Source organism: Rhipicephalus sanguineus, chromosome 4 (genome assembly GCF_013339695.2).
Source record: "Rhipicephalus sanguineus isolate Rsan-2018 chromosome 4, BIME_Rsan_1.4, whole genome shotgun sequence".
NCBI classification, from domain to species: Eukaryota; Metazoa; Arthropoda; class Arachnida; order Ixodida; family Ixodidae; genus Rhipicephalus; species Rhipicephalus sanguineus.
The window spans coordinates 66,538,049-66,547,974 of NC_051179.1; the positions used below are offsets into that span (position 1 = coordinate 66,538,049).

General features: G+C 44.8%; 1 long non-coding RNA gene across 1 annotated transcript; it reads right to left on the bottom strand.

Annotated features, from left to right (window-relative positions):
• Positions 1-380: 380 nt before the first annotated feature.
• On the bottom strand, positions 381-9,576 carry LOC119388798 (uncharacterized). Its single transcript, XR_005182835.2, has 3 exons — positions 9,438-9,576; positions 6,694-6,742; positions 381-581 (listed from the first exon to the last, which is right to left on the bottom strand). It is a non-coding gene; the product is annotated as an uncharacterized LOC119388798 (long non-coding RNA).
• Between the last annotated feature and the right edge of the window lie 350 nt (positions 9,577-9,926).

The following is a 9,926-nucleotide window of genomic DNA, read 5'->3' on the forward strand; positions in this document are numbered from 1 at the left end:
TTGGTTACTCACAAGCGGCTGTTTTCGATGTTTCGGTATCTGAAGTTACCACAACTAGCTATACTTGTGCGTGAAGTTACCAGAATTGACACCTTAGCACGGCGTCATCATGGTGCCGATGTCAGTATAGGTGTGCATTATGCAGAAATAGACTGTAATATCAAAATAAAATATCAGCGTTTACTGGGCTTCACACTCGCACAGAGCCGTCTCTGTATACAGGAGATTTGTATCACAGAGTAAACTCACCTTCGAAAATTGGTGCTAGCACCACTCTAACTTTGCGTGCTCCACTAAAATGCACCAAGCAAACATGGCTTGAGATAGTGAGGCCACTATACGAAATATTGAAAAGCGATTCTTTTTTCTTTTGCATAAATAAGCGTTGTGTATAGCTACATATTTTTTTATTAAACCAGAGAGATATTTTTATATTGTGCATTCGAAGTTGAAATCAGTGGTTGCCCATGAATTCATAATTTCCAACAGTACCAATTTGAAGTCGGTTTGTTCGCGTTCTGCACAGCGCATTGACACCCTTCTGGACAGGGAGGACGCTTGTTACTCTCCCCAGGATTACACTGCAAAACAGGTCAAGTGGTCAGTGAATCTTACTCATGGGAAGTAGAAGCAACTCTGTCGAAATTTAGCATTAGAAATTGCCAAATAGAACCTCAGTGTTCTACAAGATCCAAGTTAAGCATACGCTTCAGGAAAGTGCGTCAATTATATATATATAAAGAAGAAACGTTGCTCATATCTGCAGAGCATCGCGCTTACAACGCTGTTCTTTTTTGTCTTTTTTGTGCTCCTTTGTCTGCAATTTAAGCTTTCTCACACGCATGCCATTTCGAGACCACCGGACGGCATTTAACGTTAGTATTGTACAACTACGTAAACGTAAGCAACGTGCCACCCACTGGTTATGGGGCGTCAACACCCATAATTGGCTTATATATATTCAAAAAATTAAAGGTTGGGGCAGGGACGGTCAAGACATCTGCGCCCTCGCCCCCCCCCCCTCCCACCTTCTCCCGCCCTCCTTTGGATTCGGCCGAGGTTGACACTGTTCATCATGAACCCTATTATGACACACTGTAGTTGTAGGCGCAAATTTCAGAATCATAGGTGGCACTTCGAAGTAATATGTGGCGTTTTTAAACAGGGGTCATTCCACGCCAAACGTCCCAAACATGGCGCTCGACCCTCTCAAATTGTATTGTAAAAAAATGTGGACGTTCGTATCAGTGCACTATTTGCCCTCGGAAAGTATTTTTTTGGAAAAAAATTTTTCTTGTCTGTTACAGTGATTTGAATTTTGCCGTAGTGGGTGAAACATAGGTTGCGAAAAAATACTCTAAAAATACAATACTTTACGGAACGCGTTAAATATCTCCTGTTTACTTGAAAAGGAATGGCGCTATATTATTATCGCCCATTGACGACCACTACTTTGTCTCACGGTGTGCTTTGTGGTGAAGCAATGCTGCAATTCCGCGCCCATTTTGATTATTTTTTAAAAATTCTACGAATATCACAGACGAAATAGGACTATATCACATGGCTGGATAGTTGGCAGTAGGCGTGTGAAAAAAGTATTGAAGTCGATGACCGAGTAGTTTCGAAGTAGAAGGGGCGCAAACATTCAAAAATGTGTCAAACGCCCCACGTTCAGGCACATGTAGAGTGGTGATGCGGTCCAAGTAAAAATGTACGCTTGGTCTCGTTTTGAAGAGTAAACAAAGGAGATTTATTATTGAAAGTTTAATCGGAGTGTTTTTTGTTTTGGCAGAGAAACAGAAATTTATGTTGAGCGTTCGCGGCGTGCCTGGGCGCGGGCTGGTAAGTTCGCTTCACTGCGTCGCCACTGTTCCTTGGGGCAACGGAAGTATGCAGCGCCCACGCGGGTGGCAAGATCGTGTGCTGCTTTGAGTTTTCTCGTTTCGACACGCATTCTTCGGCTTTCCGCAGTGCCGCCGACGAAGTGTCAGGGAAAACGAGTGATGGCTCGTTTAAAATATATTATTATATAAGTTGCTAACAGGCACCGGGAATACACTTATAATTCTTTTTTATGGGCAGCTCGCTTGAACGTGACTCGCGCCATTCGTGCCTCGGAGCCGAATGGTGCTACGTATTCTTACACTCGGACCTTCGGCAGAGGTGAACACTGCTCCGGTGATGGCGTTGCCGAGCGAGCACGCGGCACTCGAAGGTTCGTCTTTCGGCCGCATCCTTGGCAGCGACCGGTGAGTATACTCCTATCGTGTCATATTTTAGACGGAGAGCCTGTACAACGGAAACCGAAAGCGATAAATATACAAAAGGACGAAGCCGCCTTTAAGGCGGCGTCGTCCTAGTAATCCCAAGGCGATTACTAGGATGAAGGCATCGCATGCAGTGTAGAAGAAAGTTGAGCTCCCAGCGAGGTTTGAGTCTACAATCTCCCTCAAAGGTACTACGTGCACGTTTCACCATTTCGTGCCATAATCACTGACCACTCTTAATGCCGGGCTCACCACCTACTCAGCAACACAGGCATTTCAAGTGGCGAAGGCCATACGTCGGAAACGGAAGTAAGAACTGCAACATCCGCAGAGATCGAAAACACCGCCTGCGCCTGCGATTACTAACCGGCAGCCTTTAGTGCCCTTCCGAAACATTCTGCCAGCCATATACACTGTTTGCAAGTTTTCAGCAACGTGAAAACTCAAAGCAGCACACGATCTTGCCTTCCGCGTGGGCGCTGCATACTTCCGTTGCCCCAAGGAACAGTGGCGACGCAGTGAAGCGAACTTACGGGCCCGCGCCCAGGCACGCCGCGAACGCTCAACATAAATTTCTGTTTCTCGCCCAAAACAAAAAAACACTCCGATTAAACTTTCACTAATAAATCTCCTTTGTTTACTCTTCCCAACGAGACCAAGCGTACATTTTTACTTGGACCGCATCACCACTCTACATGTGCCTGAACGCGGGGCGTTTGACACATTTTTGAATGTTTGCGCCCCTTCCACTTCTAAACTACTCGGTCATCGACTTCAATACTTTTTTGACAAGCCTACTGCCAACTATCCAGCCATATGATATAGTCCTATTTCGTCTGTAGTATTCGTAGAATTTTTTAAAAATAATCAAAATGGGCGCGGAATTGTAGCATTGCTTCACCACAAAGCACATCGTGAGACAAAGTAGTGGTCGTGAATGGGCGATAATAATATAGTGCCATTCCTTTTCAAGTAAACAGCAGATATTTAACGCGTTCCGTAAAGTATTGTATTTTTAGAGTATTTTTTCGCAACCTATGTTTCACCTACTACGGCAAAATTCAAATCACTGTAACAGACAAGAAAAACTTTTTTTTTCCAATAAATACTTTCCGAGGGCAAATAGTGCACTGATACGAACGTCCACAATTTTGTACCATACAATTGGAAAGGGTCGAGCGCAATGTTTGGGACGTTTGGCGTGGAATGACCCACAGCCGAGTGGTTTAGGTTCGGAGAAAGACCTTCGGTCGTGTACAAAAACTATCATCATCATGAACGCAGTAACTCGGTCGACACGGGCTCTCTTCGTCCATTTTTTTTCATCGTCTGCTTCGCTCCCAGAAGACGAGCGCCCATTTTCCTGGCGTGGGATGCGATAACTCGGATGGACGAGAGAACGAGTACAAAGAGAGAGAGAAAGAAAGACAGAAAGAGAGAAGGAAAGAGATAGAAAGAGAACGAGAGAATTATAGAGAAACAAAGGACAGAGAGAAAAAGATAGAAAGACAGCAAAAAAAAGACAGAGAGAAAGAGCTAGAAAGAAGCAGACACAAAAAGGAGGTAGAAAAACAGAGCAAGACAGAAACAAAGAAATATAGAAAAAGAGAGAATAAAAGAAAGACAGCGAAAGAAAGAGAGAGAGAAATATATAGATAGAGGAATCGAGAAATAGAGGGAGAGAGAAAGATAGAAAGAGCGAGAAAGAGAAAGAAATAGATCTCTAGAGAGAGAGAAAGAAATAGAAATAAACAGAGACAAAAGAAAGATAGCAAAAGAGAGGCAAACAGAGAGAGAAAGACAGCGAGGAAGAAAGAAAGAAAGACAAATACAGGGAAACAAAGAAGGCCACCAAGTTCCTCTCCTCCTTGAGGCTTTGCGCCACTAATGCGAAGCTGCCCCAGTTTTTTTTTCTAAAAGTGCCAAGTCTAGAAGCCGAAACATGGCTAAATTTCACGGGAACGTAAAGCATGCCTAAGTGTCTTTCACATTTAAAACACTTGTAATCAAACTGGGGCAATGCCTGATTGTAACGTGAACTAAAAAAAATCGCCGAAGCTTGCACTAAGTCGCTCAAGGCTTGAAACAGCGAAACTGGACGATCCTGAAGTCTAGTCTGGTCGCTTCTACATTGTTGCTAGGTTTTAGCTGGATTAGTCAGGACACGGATATCCGAACTCGAGAACCGAATGCTGGCACCTCTGAGAGATCTGCAGGCACGGCGCCGTTGGCGTAGGGCTTGCATTGCTTCGGGCTCTTCTCGCAGCCGCCGTTGCCTTTCCCGTTTCCTCATAATAATAATAATATCTGGGGTTTAACGTCCCAAAACCAAGATATGATTATGAGAGACGCCGTAGTGGAGGGCTCCGGAAATTTCGACCACCTGGGGTTCTTTAACGTGCACCTTTTCCCGTTTCCTCGTATGGCCGCCTCGCACTAGTCGTGGCAAGCCTGAAGGAAGAGCGCAGCTGGGTGGTCTTCTTTCCTTCTTTCTTTCTTTCTTTCTTTCTTTCTTTCTTTCTTTCTTTCTTTCTTTCTTTCTTTCTTTCTTTCTTTCTTTCTTTCTTTCTTCTTTCTTTCTTCTTTCTTCTTTCTTTCTTTCTTTCTTTCTTTCTTTCTCTTTCTTTCTTTCCTTCTTTCTTTCTTTCCTTCTTTCTTTCTTTCTTTCTTTCTGTGTATCTCTTTCTAGATCTTTGTCTATCTTTCTATCTTTTTATCTCTTTATTCCGATTATTTCTCTCTGTTTTCCTCTGTCTTTTTTCTATAGCTTTCTCGCTCTCTTAGTGAACTAGTGGTGAGTAGTGGCATTTGCCCAATTTCTGTGGCACATACCCGTTCATGATGATGATAGTTTTCTGGTTGGCCGCACAAATTACGGCTAACTTAAACAGGTACACTGTTTAAAAAATTCAAATGAAAAATTAGCCATATCATGTGGCTTGTAGCAAAACAGCCATTTGGGTCATTTGCTATCGATTCATAAGGGTACTGAAGGGGAGGCTCAAAACAAGACAGCGCTTGTGTGGTCGGTCTCCTCTTTATGCCCCTGTCTTGTTTTGCGCCTCACCTTCAATGTCCTTAAGATCCTATGCCTGTTCGAATAAAACTGAGCCAAATCCATTAAACCAGCACTGCATCAACAATCGTGACAAGAAAAAAAAAAAAGACATCGTTGATCCCTCCGTCATAGGAATCGGTATAACACCAAAGTGAGCCGTGTCTTCACAGGAATAGTTGACTGTTTATTGTACACTGATGTATGAGAGCTTTCACAATGTCTATTGGTGTTTGGCAGCTATAGCACCGTTGGACGTAGATGCACCCACTTTGAGGCTATAGTGGCAAATCTTCATCCTGACCGCTAACGTCCATGATCTTGACTTAACCTTCGTGTTAGATGAAGTAGTTAACGTACACCTGGACACAGCATCTTGCGAATCTCGCGCAAAGATGACATCAACAAGCAATTAGTGAACATATGCACTGATTCAAAACGTCATCATCTGACGAGACAAACGCTAAGGCGTGCGCTGCCCTGTAATAGTGTAACCTACGCCTGTACTCATGCGTATACGAATGCTTGAGGCAGAGCTCGTAGCTTGAGACGTGAACGCAGGAAGGCGTTCAGATAACCGCTGGCGCCTCCCTCGCTGCACCAAATCCCTAACTGCGCGACATTCCCCCGCCGACGTCATTGCCTTTCTGTGCCACTTATTGCAGCAGATTTATTAGCCGGTGCTGTCGCGCTCGAAGCAGCAGGCGGCGGAGAAATACCGCTGGTGCATGTGGAAGCTCTACTACTCTGTCGACGAGTCAACACGCTAACACGACGCGAAAGCCAAAACCCGTGCTGCGTCCTCACCTCACCGAATCATCGCGTACGGCGCATTGCACCGAGTTTCCTACAATAATGCATTGAAAGCCCCCGTTGCGCTGAAACTACAGAAGCGCTCCCTGCCGGCACTCGTTAGTGTCATGATACAGTATTTCACTTCACCGTCTCTAGACAGTGGCACCGCCCAGCCCATGAAGATCACTGTGAGAGGGAGGTGTGAGAGATATGAAGCGCGCTTGTAAAGCTTCGTGCATGTGCGCCTATAGCGCCGTCGGTAGAGCGCCGGGCACCTGTTGTCCAGGACCGATAGGTCTTGGGTTCGAATTCCAGGTCATCCAAATCAATGAATCTTTTCCTTTGGCATCTCTTCGGGATGACAACAACGTTATCTTTTCCACCAGATGAGGAGGCCCCCTACTCTCCGTTCCCGGCACACAGACCTAGTTGACGGGGGCCGGCCCCTCCTTAAATTTTACCACTTAAAGGGGACTTCGCTCTTTCAGCAAAAAATAAAATAAAACAAATGAATAAGTAAGAAAAGGAAAGAAAAAAATACCCCGCCCCATGTGATCTTTACGCAGAAAGACTTACGGTCTGGTTGCAGTATTTCAGTATGCCATTTCCATGCGCGTCGTTGGCCCTGTTGGAAAGAAAACATGAAGTGTAGCGCTGATTTAAACTACTCCGCCAACAGGACCGCCGGATTAAAAATAAAGGAGTTAGAGTTTATGTGGAACACTTTGCATGTGTTCGTGTTTATACGCTAAATGTACAATGTATCTCGGTGATTTTTTTATTAATAATTGAACGTGTTTGTTCAGCCTTGAAGAGCAGCCTGAATGGCATAAAGAGATGCATCTTCCTTTCAAAGCCTTATTTATTATAGAGTGGTGGTTTGAATTTGGAAGAATCACCGCGGTGCGTAGCATTCCGATGTTTTAATGCAGAGCACCAGCCTGCAGGTGTATTCTTTCATTTTTCGATGCGGCGCATGTAGACATGGTTACGATATGTTGCTTCACCACGTTGAGTGGCAATGATGGCGGATTTCGTGACGGAGTTTTAAAGACGATAGTCTTTCTTGGGGAACTTAAACGCAGAAATTTTGGTCTGCCTTTCTGTCTGTCTGTCTTTCTGTTTGTCGGCACGTCCCTCAATTCAGCCACTCGGCCAAAGTTGAACCACTTGCCCAAGGGCCAGCCGTCTTGAACTGGTAAGGCTGTTCATACTTGTGAACGTTGTCGATCAAAAAGTAAATATCATGCATATCTGAGGTGCAACATCACTAGGTAAGCATTAGGTGGCGTGTTCCTTTAATAGAAAATGCATACATACGTAATTTTAAGGACCCTAGTTTTTTAAGCTGCGCTGAAAATGCATAAGAATGGAAGCTTGAAAGAGTTGGTATGCGTTCATCTTTGTTGAAACAGCGCTCACTAGACGACGACGAAGTAAAAGAAGGCACAGGACAGGCGCTGCCTGTCCTGTGCCTTCTTTTACTTCGTCGTCGTCTAGTGAGCGCTGTTTCAACAAAGATGAAAATGCGACTGCGCTGAAATTTGCCTTCCTCCGTGCCCTTCGCACGAGCTCATTGTTGTGTTTCGGTTTCGGTTCTGTATTGCACTGTACGAATGCCATGGGTTGGTGTTGAAAAACTTTAGTTTTGAGAAGGCCAAGAAGGTGAAAAAAAATATTTAAAAAATGAAAAAGCAGCGTTGTGGGCGGCCTTCAGGCTGCCGGCTGTGGGCGCCGCTCTGACGTTCCTGTTTTACCCAGGCGACGTGTAAATAAAAGAGTGTGTGGAGAGTACTCGTTGAGTGCGGCCGTTTCTCTGCTTCAGCGCTTCGCGCCAAACCGCGTTTTCGGGCTGGCTGGCGTCCCCGCCGGTCGCGTTGGTCACCGCCGGTCTTCGCCTGCTGCTGCGCCGGGACTACCAGCACGCAACACAGCACTCATGTTTCCCGACGTATTGCCAGATGGCGTCCATATCTCACACAGCGGCTCTTCTATCGTCTTTACACGACATTTGCAGCGAAGCACGCAGATACGCGGCCAATTTTTTCGCAAGGTATTTCGCAGACATAGTTAAGCGTCTACGGATTTGCTTAATTAAAACGTCTACGTTAATATCTCCAGTGACGAGCACGATTAGCTATCAGGGTTGGCTAGCGGTACCCGAGTAGATGTAGGCCTCTGCTGGCCCCCTCTTATTTCTCAAAAAGCTGCGATAATGCGAGCACGTTTCCGCGGCCCTTGCGTTCGGGAGGCAGGCAAGGGGGAAAGGCTTCTTCTATATGCGGACATGGGTCTTCGGTCTCAGATGACACACGACTCCCATTTTATAGCAATGGCCACATGAGCCACTTTAAGTGAATGCTTATGTTCCGTTAACAGAAATCGACAATCAAAGCATAGTTCATATTTAGAGCTGACAAATTGAGTATGTATTTTCAATTATTCGCAGAAAGATACCGCAACATTCATGTGACGCAGATAGGTGACACACAAATATTCGTTTAAGAATTTGTTTACAAACTCCTGAAGAATGGAGAGTTTACTATAATCAAACCGCACGACGAGAATCAGTTTGGGATCCAAAGGATATTCATGAGGCAGGTAATATCGCGCTTTTGTAATCATGCTTAGATATCAGCATCATATGGCTCCCATGAGCTTTCGCTAAGGGTGTAATATTTACGATCTCTTGGGGTTAAGTTTTTATTCAGAGGACCAGACAGAGCGGTAATCATCAAGGTACAGAAATGAGCAGTTTTATGATTTGACATGTGAGCAAGGGATTGTGAACTACTCGGATGCTGGTTTGCAAGTCTTGCGTTAGAAACAATTGTTTCGATCCAGTGGTTATTCTTACTTTTTCATGTCGTTGCAAATGTAAGCTTTTGTGAAGACAGCAATCTCAACAAAATGCCTCGATAATTGCGTCACCAATTCTTAAACGATTTTCAAGCATGCAGATTTGAAAGGCATTTTAAATTATAGGTGAATTCATTTTATGTTTGCTAAATGCACGCAGCGCATGTAGCGTTTTGGCGTATGTAACAGTGGAAAAATACAGCGTAGAAGATCTTACAGTTTTATGCTCGCAGTCAGGTTTCCGCACAAAGGATCTATTGCGAAACAATTCTGATGACGTACTCGCAGTGCGCTGCCCTGTATAGGGTGCCTCGATGTGCGCGAGCACATCGAGGCACCCTAGCCCTGTAAGGCGTGCGCTGCCCTGTAATAGTGCAACAAACAGCAGGGAGCTGGCGCAGAGATCCCTCCCTCTTGTTGTCTAACTGTACAAGAAATACCGTATTGAAAGCGTTACTCACATCAGAATGCTTGTAATTGCGAAAAAGGATAATATTGCAGGGATACATGGCGACATGGCAGATTTATAAGAGGCAGCGTTGCCACTGGAAAAGAAAACAGTTGCTTCGCGTGCCTTGCGACCGCGTCTGTGCAACACCTTGGGCGTTTATGACGTCCCTTTTCTTTTAAAGGATGTTTTATAGAGCACACCTGAAAGCAGCTGACAAAAATAGCTACGCAAGTTTAACGAATCTGAACTTGAATACATTACACGTGTACTCTCTATTATGCACATGTAAATGCTTTCTCCGCAGCAAAGCTAAATAGCCACCATTGTATTTTCAGGTAATGCCGCTCGCGACGCTAATATGATAAATTTCATAGTTGAACGCGGTTAAACCAAGTTTGTTGAGCGATAGCTCTGTTTTGGTTGCTTTGGGAAAGGACGAACATTCGAAGGCGGCGTGATTGGATTCAGCTAGCCATGTTCCAGGTGATGCTGGAGCAAA